This window comes from Citrus clementina, unplaced genomic scaffold (genome assembly GCF_000493195.1).
Source record: "Citrus clementina cultivar Clemenules unplaced genomic scaffold, Citrus_clementina_v1.0 scaffold_4, whole genome shotgun sequence".
NCBI lineage: Eukaryota > Viridiplantae > Streptophyta > Magnoliopsida > Sapindales > Rutaceae > Citrus > Citrus x clementina.
The window spans coordinates 8,796,792-8,807,051 of record NW_006262274.1 but is presented as its reverse complement, the minus strand read 5'-3'; positions in this window follow the sequence as shown (position 1 = coordinate 8,807,051).

The following is a 10,260-nucleotide window of genomic DNA, read 5'->3' as shown; positions in this document are numbered from 1 at the left end:
CGTAAGAACTCTACACCATCAGTAGACTCATATTCATGATAAAATGACCTATTGGGACATGTGAAAGGAAAAATCTTAGGCTAATACTCACTGACCTTTTAAGTTGCCTTTTAAAGCTATCAATAGATTAGCATTGTGATAGCCATCATCTGAGGAGCCATTTAAAGCCACAACTGCATCTCCTAACCTTTCTTGATTTTCCTTCTTGTTTTTTTTATGCAATCTCTAATGTAATGCTTTCTTTTCTGAAATAAAATCACTTCTTTTTTTCCCCCTTATCTTTGACATTTTATTAATTCTTTGATTGATTTTTCACTGCCTTTGTTCTTTTATTCCTTTATTTCTTCTTATCTAACAACTAGTTCATCATCATTGCTTGTGATTAACCTTTCATTCTTCAAGATCTCTTAATAGCTTAAAGAAGCTTTCACATCTTCTAGAATTAGATTCTACGTACTAGAGTCCCCCTTGGGTATCTAGAAAAGAGTTGGAGTTTTGTGTATAAAGAAATCTTTTGTTTAGAGGCTACTTTTGAAGAAAAGCTTTACATTTTCAGCATGAAAGAAGGAACCTCGTACAAGATCATATTGATCTTTTTAAGGATATTGCTCTTGATCTTGAAGTGGTAGAAGATGTCAAAATTGGAGAAGAAGAAAAAACTTTTTTTTTTAGTTCCTTGCCAAAATCTTATGGAGGTTTTGTTCTGCTATGAACCTTGTTAATGATTTGTCTTCCTTCGTTATCTGATAGAGAACTAGTTGCTCTATTTGAATCTTCCTCTTCTAGAGCTTCTTCAAGACTCTGATGAGCCAGTAAAGCTCTTATTTTGATCTTCCACAAAGAGAAATCAGCTCTAACAGTGAATTTTTTTTATTTCAGGCTTTGAGAGATATATGGCCAAGATCTAAGCACAAGTTATAGTGCCACTTGTTGAAGTTTAAGGGGTTATCAAACCAAGGATCCAGAAACCTTGATCAAAGATCAAACTCCAATATGAACACATTAGAAAGCTAGAACAAAAAGGAAGAAATTATAAGTTGCATACAATAGTAATTTTAAAGGAAAATTTAGCACACTTTTTATTGCTTAATCACACAAAATCTGATCAACAAATACAGAAAAGTTGTAAAACTAACGAACAAATCAAAGATCTTTGAAAATAATTTAGTAAAGAAAGAGTATAAGATGTTAAAATTAGGCTATCTAATCAACTTATTAAGACAAATCTAGGTTTGTTAGGCAAATAACAAACTTTAACGAACTTCATTGCTATATCAGCATCACTTTATCACTTAGTCCCTTAAATGGATGCAATTTGCACTAAAACCCAACAACTTTAGCTAGTTTGCAAACAAGTTCAGAAGGATTTGCAAATTAGTCCGTACAACATTGCCCTAATATATAAAGTACTTACACTCTCACTTAAGAACAAAGGACAAGACAACGGTGTATATTTAAAAAATTATTTTGCAAATAATAGAATTTTTCGAAATGAATCTGAAACTTTGGAGGGGAGGAGAATAAGGGTTGATTTGAACTTGAAGCTACACCAAAGAAAAATTAAAAATGAAGAAATAAAACACATGAAAAATCAAGGTCCAAGTTGAAGCTACTCAATTTTTTTTCCTTTTAGAAAGTAAAAGAGTTGACAATCTAAATTAGTTTTCTAAAATCTAACTTTCTCAAAATTTAAACTCGGTTAGCTAATCAAATGAAACTACTTAGAAGCTACTCGATCAGACTCTAGCTAATAAAGTCTTTATAATTTTTTCTTGACCCATCATAGGTGGAACAATGCAACTTTGGCTATAGGGGTTTACAACCAACAAAGTAATTGTTTCAGATTTCTATTTTAAGTAAGAATTAATTTACTCTATGAAAAAAAATTATTTTGAAATGAAAACTTTTTGATAAATTACATCTTTTATTAAGATTGCAAATTTTATATTAAAGCTTATAGTTAAGTAAAGAAACAAAACTGCAAAGATCACCTTAAATCTCTTAAACTTTCATACAATTACAACCATGTATACTAATTTTGAACTAAAGTTTTCGATCTAATTACCTTCTCAAAGAATGTTAAAACCAAAATCCAAGAGGAATTGAAAAATGTGAAATTTTGGATTGAAGATTGAACTAAAACAAAGAATTCACTACAACAAAAGTGGCTATTGCCTACCAATTAGTTTTTAGAGACATATAAATTCCTAGGTGAAAAAGTGCTTGTCCGATGGATTTTAATTCATTGTAGGTAAAATTAGAAATATCCATAAGTTATTACCTAGGAAAAATAGTTTGTCTCTAAAAAGATAAAAATCCCTCACTATTACGAATTATATTTTGCGAGAAGGTTAGCGCCCAAGTTTAGAGCAACAATGATGATTTGCCCTCAGAAAATAAGATATTTTTTTATATAAATAGATTTTATATTTGTTTTAGTACCAAGGCAAATTATTGTAAAAACAACGATAAAAGTAGCCCTCGGTAATAACTTGGTAAGTAAAACATAGCATTTTGTCCTTCGGTTTAAACCTATTTACTTCTCTTTTTCCTCAACACCAACAAATATCTATAACCTCTGCTGTAGAGAGAGAGAGAGAAGGGTTCTCTCTTCAATCTAAGGACATTCTAACAAAAGACCAAATGCAAGAAAATAATTTTTATTCATCTATCACCGTCTGTTCTACAATGATATAAATAGACAAGCTTCGGTAACAATTACAAGAGAAAGTCAAAGGAAAATAAATGAAGGAGGTGTGTAAATGTACTTTGTGTGTAGTAGTTGTTTGGTGGGGTTGGTAGTAGTTATCATTATATTTATTTCATCATGGCATTTTTTGCATGTGGTCCACAATTATTATGTTTTTCTGCCATGTCTGCGATACTCCCCCTCAAGTTGGAGCGTGGATGTTAATTGTTGAGTGTTAGAAAATGCATATTTATAAAGGAGAAAACCGTCATTTTATATTTTAAGTCTTACTAACAACTCTTACTTTTATGTATTTAACCTTCATGTGATTTAATTACGTGTGTTTTATTTTAATTAAGTATTTTATGTATTTTAGGGGCATTATAGTCATTTCACAATAAAGGAGAGATCAGACGGCAAAACGGACATCACTTTTGAACTCAGGACGGTCGAAAACCTTAGGAGGAGCATAAAAAAAATGACACTATTCACATGTATGGTACTATTCACGTGTACGGTACTGTCTACGTTACTGTTCATGACACTGTTCACATAGACGGATCGATGACGTGGCATTGACCGATGATGTGGCATTGACTGATGAGGTGTCACGATCCTGTTGGGCTAAAATTCTTATGTACTGTTAATGGTGACGTGGCAGCATATTAGTGGACGAAAAATTTCGCGTACGGTACATGCATCACACAGGATTATTTTCAACCAAACCGCATCACTGTTCAACCCGGGTCAAACCGTGTTACTGTTCATCCACGTGATCAAACCGCGTACTGTTGACGGATGACGTGGTGCAATCCTGAGCGTCCAAACTGTTTTTAATTCGATGGCCATGATTTACTCCATGTATCTATAAAAATGGAGCCTCTCCCCCCTAATTTGATATCTCTGAATCCATTTTTGGGATTCATTTTCTGTAATTCCTTCTCCATTTTGTATTTTCTATGTATTTTAATAAATTTTCATTTTACCCCTAGTTCAATTATGAGTAGCTAATTTTTTTTCAAGCTTGAGTTGAAGGTGAAGTCTCAACATGTGTCATAGGCTTTATTTGGTAAATTTACTTTCTCTTCCCCTCTAATTTTTATGGATGTTTTGATTTCTCGTCGACAAATAATACTAATCTTGTCTAGTACCGCCTTGGTTTCACCGGCCCCCTAGTACAAGGTTATTATTATTTGGCACGATAAGCTTTTAGCACCATATTGATTAGAGCGTGGTTCATGAGGTGTGGATTCCCCCCTCATGATTGAAATTGCATTAATAAGGATTATTTACCCCATGATGCATGTTGATACGGATCCAGATACCCAAGTACGTCATCTCAATAGATTTCTCTTCAATTTATTCTCGCCATTTCAATTCCAATTTTAGAATTTATTCTTGCCATTTCAATTTCAATTTTAAGATAATCTAAGTCACTTTCACCACAAATCCAACCACCCTCATACAAAATTAATTCTACATATAATTAAAATCCACCTCCTCGTGGGATCGACACTCGTCTCCATTAATCTATTCTACAATAGATTCGTGCACTTGCGAGTTCAATAAAATTTGCACAACAAGTTTTTGGCGCTGTTGCCGGGGAGGTAAGTAATTTTAATTCATAGAATTAATTTTTGTAAATAATTCCATTTAATTATTTTCTTGTATTTTAAAAAAAAAAGGTGTATCTATATTTAAAAGTTAGTATTTCTCTTCTTTTTCTCTTCTTTAAAATTCTGTAATTTAATTTTCAATTTATTTTTCTTTGTAAATTTTTTTTTGTTTATCTTATTAATTTATTTTTAGTTAATTTATTTTCACGTATTTTTTTTAGTGTGTTTTTATAGTAAGGTTGTAATAGCGCAATTAGATTAGTATCGTAATTTCTCACTCTTATTTATTTTTATTTGTTTTGTTCCCATCTTTATTTTTATTTTATTTGTTTTGCATGCATGGTCATAGGTCATTACTTCCTAATCTTGAACCTATAGACCTTGAATTAGAAAAAATACTTCGCACACACAAACACGTTAAAAATAAAATGGATTTACAAGCACCACAGGAGAGGCTATTTAAGGATTATTTCAGTCCTTTAGCAAATTTGAGGACATCATGCATAACATACCCAAATGTAGCTGTTAGGATTTTTGAACTAAAACCTAGTGTGCTAAATTGTCTCCCAACATTCTATGGCCTAGAAAATGAGGACCAATATAATCATTTGAATGATTTTCATGCTATTTGTCAAACATTTAAATATGAGAATTTTTCAGATGATGATGTTAAACTTAGATTATTCTCATTTTCTTTAAAGGATAGAACTCGTTCATGGCTTAATACATTGCCTGCCAATAGCATTTCATCATGGGAACAAATGGTTACAAAATTTTTGAATAAATATGTTCCAGTGCATAAAACCAATGCTATTCGCAGGGAATCTTGGAGTTTACCCAGAGAGAGGACGAGCAATTTTTCGAAACATGGGAGCGATTCAATGGGCTACTCTTGAAGTGTCCACATCATGGGTATGAGAAATGGCACCAATGCCAATACTTTTTGGAGGGATTATTGCCGAATGTGCAAGAATGGCTAATGGCAACAAGTGGAGGAGAGCTAATGTCAAAAAGTGCATCAGAAATTTGGGAATTCTTCCAGCGACAAGCGGATAATTCCCAACAACGGAGTTGATCACTCAGGAATACTAGAAGAATTAAGGGAGTAAATGAGGTTCACATTGGCGAGTCAAATTCAGAAATCAAAGAAGCCAATGAGATGGTTGAAGGTCTCGCTCGACAAATAGCATCGTTATCGTCTGGTAAATCAACCGAGCCACATAATTGGGATGTCACCCTACAGGCTAGTGTATGGAAAAACTTGCCACCTACCTGTGGAACTCGAGCATCGTGCGTATTGGGACATCAAGAAATTCAACTTTGACATGCAGCAAGCCAGCTCATAAAGAAGATTACAACTGGCAGAACTTGAAGAAATTCGCAATGATGCATACGAAAATGCCAAGATTTACAAGCAACGAATGAAAGTCTTCCATGACAAGCAAATTATGAGAAAATCTTTCACTCCAGGTCAGAAAGTGCTTTTGTTCAATTCTCGCTTGCACATATTCCCAGGTAAGTTACGCTCTCGATGGTCTGGTCCCTTTATTGTTCATACTATTTTTCCACATGGGGCAATTAAAATTAAGGACCCAAAGAACGGTGTCAAGTTTAAAGTTAATGTCAAAGATTAAAGCCATATCTAGAGTACCAACCACATGGAGAAGACACCGAAATAAATTTGAGTGACCCACCAGATTTGAATTGATTTTTTTTTCTTTTCGTTGATTTGATTTTTCTTTCTTTCTTTCTTTTTATTATTCTTTTGCTAATTGAAATTATTTTTGCATAAGTGTGTTTGTTTTACCATTAAGTTTTCTCTTATCATTGTTAATCATGAGTACCATACTTAGACCATTCCTCCTAAACATTCTTAATCCACTTTAACGTGTCAAATCTCATCTTAAAAGGCAGATTCGATTTTTTAAAACACATCGCATTTGGGCTCTACAACCACTAGAGTTAATAGCCTATGTTGAGGGTTTAGAAAGCCAACTCAGAGACATTGAGAGAAGTGTTTACGACATCCAGTTGGAGCTTGAGGTAAATTCAATAAGAGGACGATTTTAATTTTCTTTGTGTGTTTTAATTTGTTTTTCTGTTTGTGTGCTTTAGTTTGTTACCCCGGTGAAGTGGCGGATAACGGTACTCCGTGACAATCAAGTCGGTTACTTCAGTTTTCCATAATAACTGATATTCTGAGGTGAAAGTATAGACAGAAACGAGATTATAGCGAATGCCCTCCTTACGATCTATAAAGCTAGGTCCGAACACATGCGATTACTCATGAGGAATAATATACCTGCTGACATCCGTTGGTTAATCGAGGCTAAAGTACGATCAGTAGGTGAGTTACCTCCAAAATTTATTGCATACATGCCTGGTTGTGGTAAAGGAAATTATGCAAGAAAATGACGAGCTCGAAGAATTTTTGTTGCTTGTCATAAGTGTGCCAGAATGAGTTGCGATAAAAACCCATGTTCTTTAGGAATGGTGTCTGATAACAGGGAAGATAAGATTCAATTCATTAGGGATGGCTTGAATAAGGAGTCATTGGATGATATCCTTCTGTCTCTTGAAACGCATCCCAGTGGATATGTGCAAGGAGCGATTCTCCAGTTATGACCATTATTCCAGAAAGAGCATGCATGATATAGTCTCGGGAATCTGACTATAAACGACCCTGTTTTTCAATTTATAAAAAAACTGGATGGAAAGCCTATCCTCGACCCATAGAGGGCGTTCAAGCCATTTCTGGACGTAAAACCAGAGGAAGATGTAAGCCACAGTCGCAACTACCTGCAAATATCCTTTTACTTTACTGTTATTTTATTTCACTATTATTTTATTGTTTACATTATTGTCTTTAATAATTTTATTACTGTTTGCTTTTTCCTTTTTACTTTTTCCTTTTTGACTCGCGAGCCATGTGCTTCACACGTTATTTGACACTGACATGTTGCCTCATACACGACTGTGACCCACTATCACCAAGACTTTTAAATGTGATTTTTTTTGTCAAGCACTCACAAATTATTTTTGAAAAGTATCACAATGGCAGTTACTCCCAATAGACAATTCAAGAACATTTGTGTGCTTTCTGGATTTAACTATGGCAAACATAAAGAGTTCGTTGAGGCAGCCATATATCTTAGTCAAAGCATAGCAGCGAGAAAATTACACTTGGTGTATGGAGGAGGTAATCGAGGGTTATCAAAAATGGTCTCAGAAGCAGCTTTTATCAGAGGCAGCCAAGTGTTAGGCATCATCCCAAGAGCTCTAAAACCTTTGGGCAGTTTGACTGACTCATCGACTGGAGAAGAGTTAGTCGTCTCAGGTATACAAGAACGATAATGTTTCGTTCTGGTTGGAGGGAGGGAATAGTTGACAATTGTGGAATCTTGGTTAAGTTTTTACTGATTTTTTGTTGTAGAAACTAACTGTTGCTAACTTTTTGTGTTGAAGATGGCTGAATATGGAGTGTAGTGACTCTAGAAACGCATCTTCATCGTTTGAAAAAAAAACAAAAACAAAAAAAAACAAAATAAAAAAAAACGTTTTCTTTTTAAGTATAACTTTTCTAATTAGTTTTTCTACATCATTTTCACATTTCTACATGCGTATTTTCCTTTCACGTTTAGAATAGGTTGGGGGGGTAGAATGTTGTTTAAGAAAAAAATTGTGTGATTTATTTTACCATTGGATGATATGATTAATTTCAAATTTTAGTATTTGTATTATCTTTGGTCTTAAATGATGTTACATTATGTTTGCTACTCTACATGTTGATGTCGGAGACAAATATGAGTTGCTTGAAAGAATGAACATGTCATAATAAGTACCAAGTGAGTTTTTGAGCCTATCATTTTTCTTGGAGAGTAACCATTTTGCCCATTCTTTATACACCAACAAATATCTATAACCTCTGCTGTAGAGAGAGAGAGAGAGAGAGAAGGGTTCTCTCTTCAATCTAAGGACATTCTAACAAAAGACCAAATGCAAGAAAATAATTTTTATTCATCTATCACCGTCTGTTCTACAATGATATAAATAGACAAGCTTCGGCAACAATTACAAGAGAAAGTCAAAGGAAAATAAATGAAGGAGGTGTGTAAATGTACTTTGTGTGTAGTAGTTGTTTGGTGGGGTTGGTAGTAGTTATCATTATATTTATTTCATCATGGCATTTTTTGCATGTGGTCCACAATTATTATGTTTTTTTGCCATGTCTGCGATACTCCCCCTCAAGTTGGAGCGTGGATGTCAATTGTTGAGTGTTAGAAAATGCATATTTATAAAGGAGAAAACCGTCATTTTACATTTTAAGTCTTACTAATAACTCTTACTTTTATGTATTTAACCTTCTTGTGATTTAATTACGTGTGTTTTATTTTAATTATGTATTTTAGGGGCATTATAGTCATTTCACAATAAAGGAGAGATCAGACGGCAAAACGGACATCACTTTTGAACTCAGGACGGTCGAAAACCTGAGGAGAAGCATAAAAGGAAAAATGACACTATTCACGTGTACGGTACCGTCTACGTTACTGTTCATGACACTGTTCACATAGACGAATCGATGATGTGGCATTGACTGATGAGGTTTCACGATCCTGTTGGGCTAAAATTCTTATGTATTGTTAATGGTGACGTGGCAGCATATCAGTGGACGAAAAATCTCGCGTACGGTACATACATCACACAAGATTATTTTCAACCAAACCGCGTCACTGTTCCACCCGGGTCAAACCGTGCTACTGTTCATCCGCGTGGTCAAACCGTGTACTGTTGACTGATGACGTGGTGCAATCCTGAGCGTCCAAACTGTTTTTAATCCGATGGCCATGATTTACTCCATGTATCTATAAAAATGGGGCCTCTCCCCCTTAATTTGATATCTCTGAATCCATTTTTGGGATCCATTTTCTGTAATTCTTTCTCCATCTTGTATTTTCTACGTCTTTTAATAAATTCCCATTTTGCCCCTAGTTCAATTATGAGTAGCTAATTTTCTTTCAAGCTTGGGTTGAAGGTGAAGTCTCAACATGTGTCATGGGCTTTATTTGGTAAATTTACTTTCTCTTCCCCTTTAATTTTTATGGATGTTTTGACTTCTTGTCGACAAATAATACTAATCTTGTCTAGTACCACCTTGGTTTCACCGGCCCCCTAGTACAAGGTTATTATTATTTGGCACGATAAGCCCTTAGCACCATATTGATTAGAGCGTGGTTCACGAGGTGTGGATTCCCCCCTCATGATTTAATTGGCATTAATAAGGATTATTTACCCCATGATGCATGTTGATACGGATCCAGATACCCAAGTACGTCATCTCAATAGATTTCTCTTCAATTTATTCTCGCCATTTCAATTCCAATTTTAGAATTTATTCTCGCCATTTCAATTTCAATTTTAAGATAATCTAAGTCACTTTCACCACAAATCCAACCACCCTCATACAAAATTAATTCTACATATAATTAAAATCCACCTGCTCGTGGGATCGACACTCGTCTCCATTAATCTATTCTACAATAGATTCGTGCACTTGCGAGTTCAATAAAATTTGCACAACATCAATCATGCCCAACTTGTCAGAAAGACGGTCAAATTGTTGAGAAGCTAGAGGCTTTGTGAAAATGTCGGCATTTTGTTTGATTTTGGACTCATGACCAATTTTGGTTAACTTGAATTTTTTTCACAGATAAAATGGCAATCTAATTCAATATGTTTGGTCCGCTCATGAAAAATAGGACTTGCTGCAATATGGAGTGTTGCTTCATTATCACAGTATAAGAAAGCTGGTGAAGAAATATTGAGACCAAAATCTGCAAATAGGAATTGCAACCATTGTAATTCACAAGTCGCTTGGGCCACAAATCTATACTCTACTTCAGTTGTAGAACGGGAGACGACACTTTGTTTCTTGGTTTTCCAAGAGATAGGAGC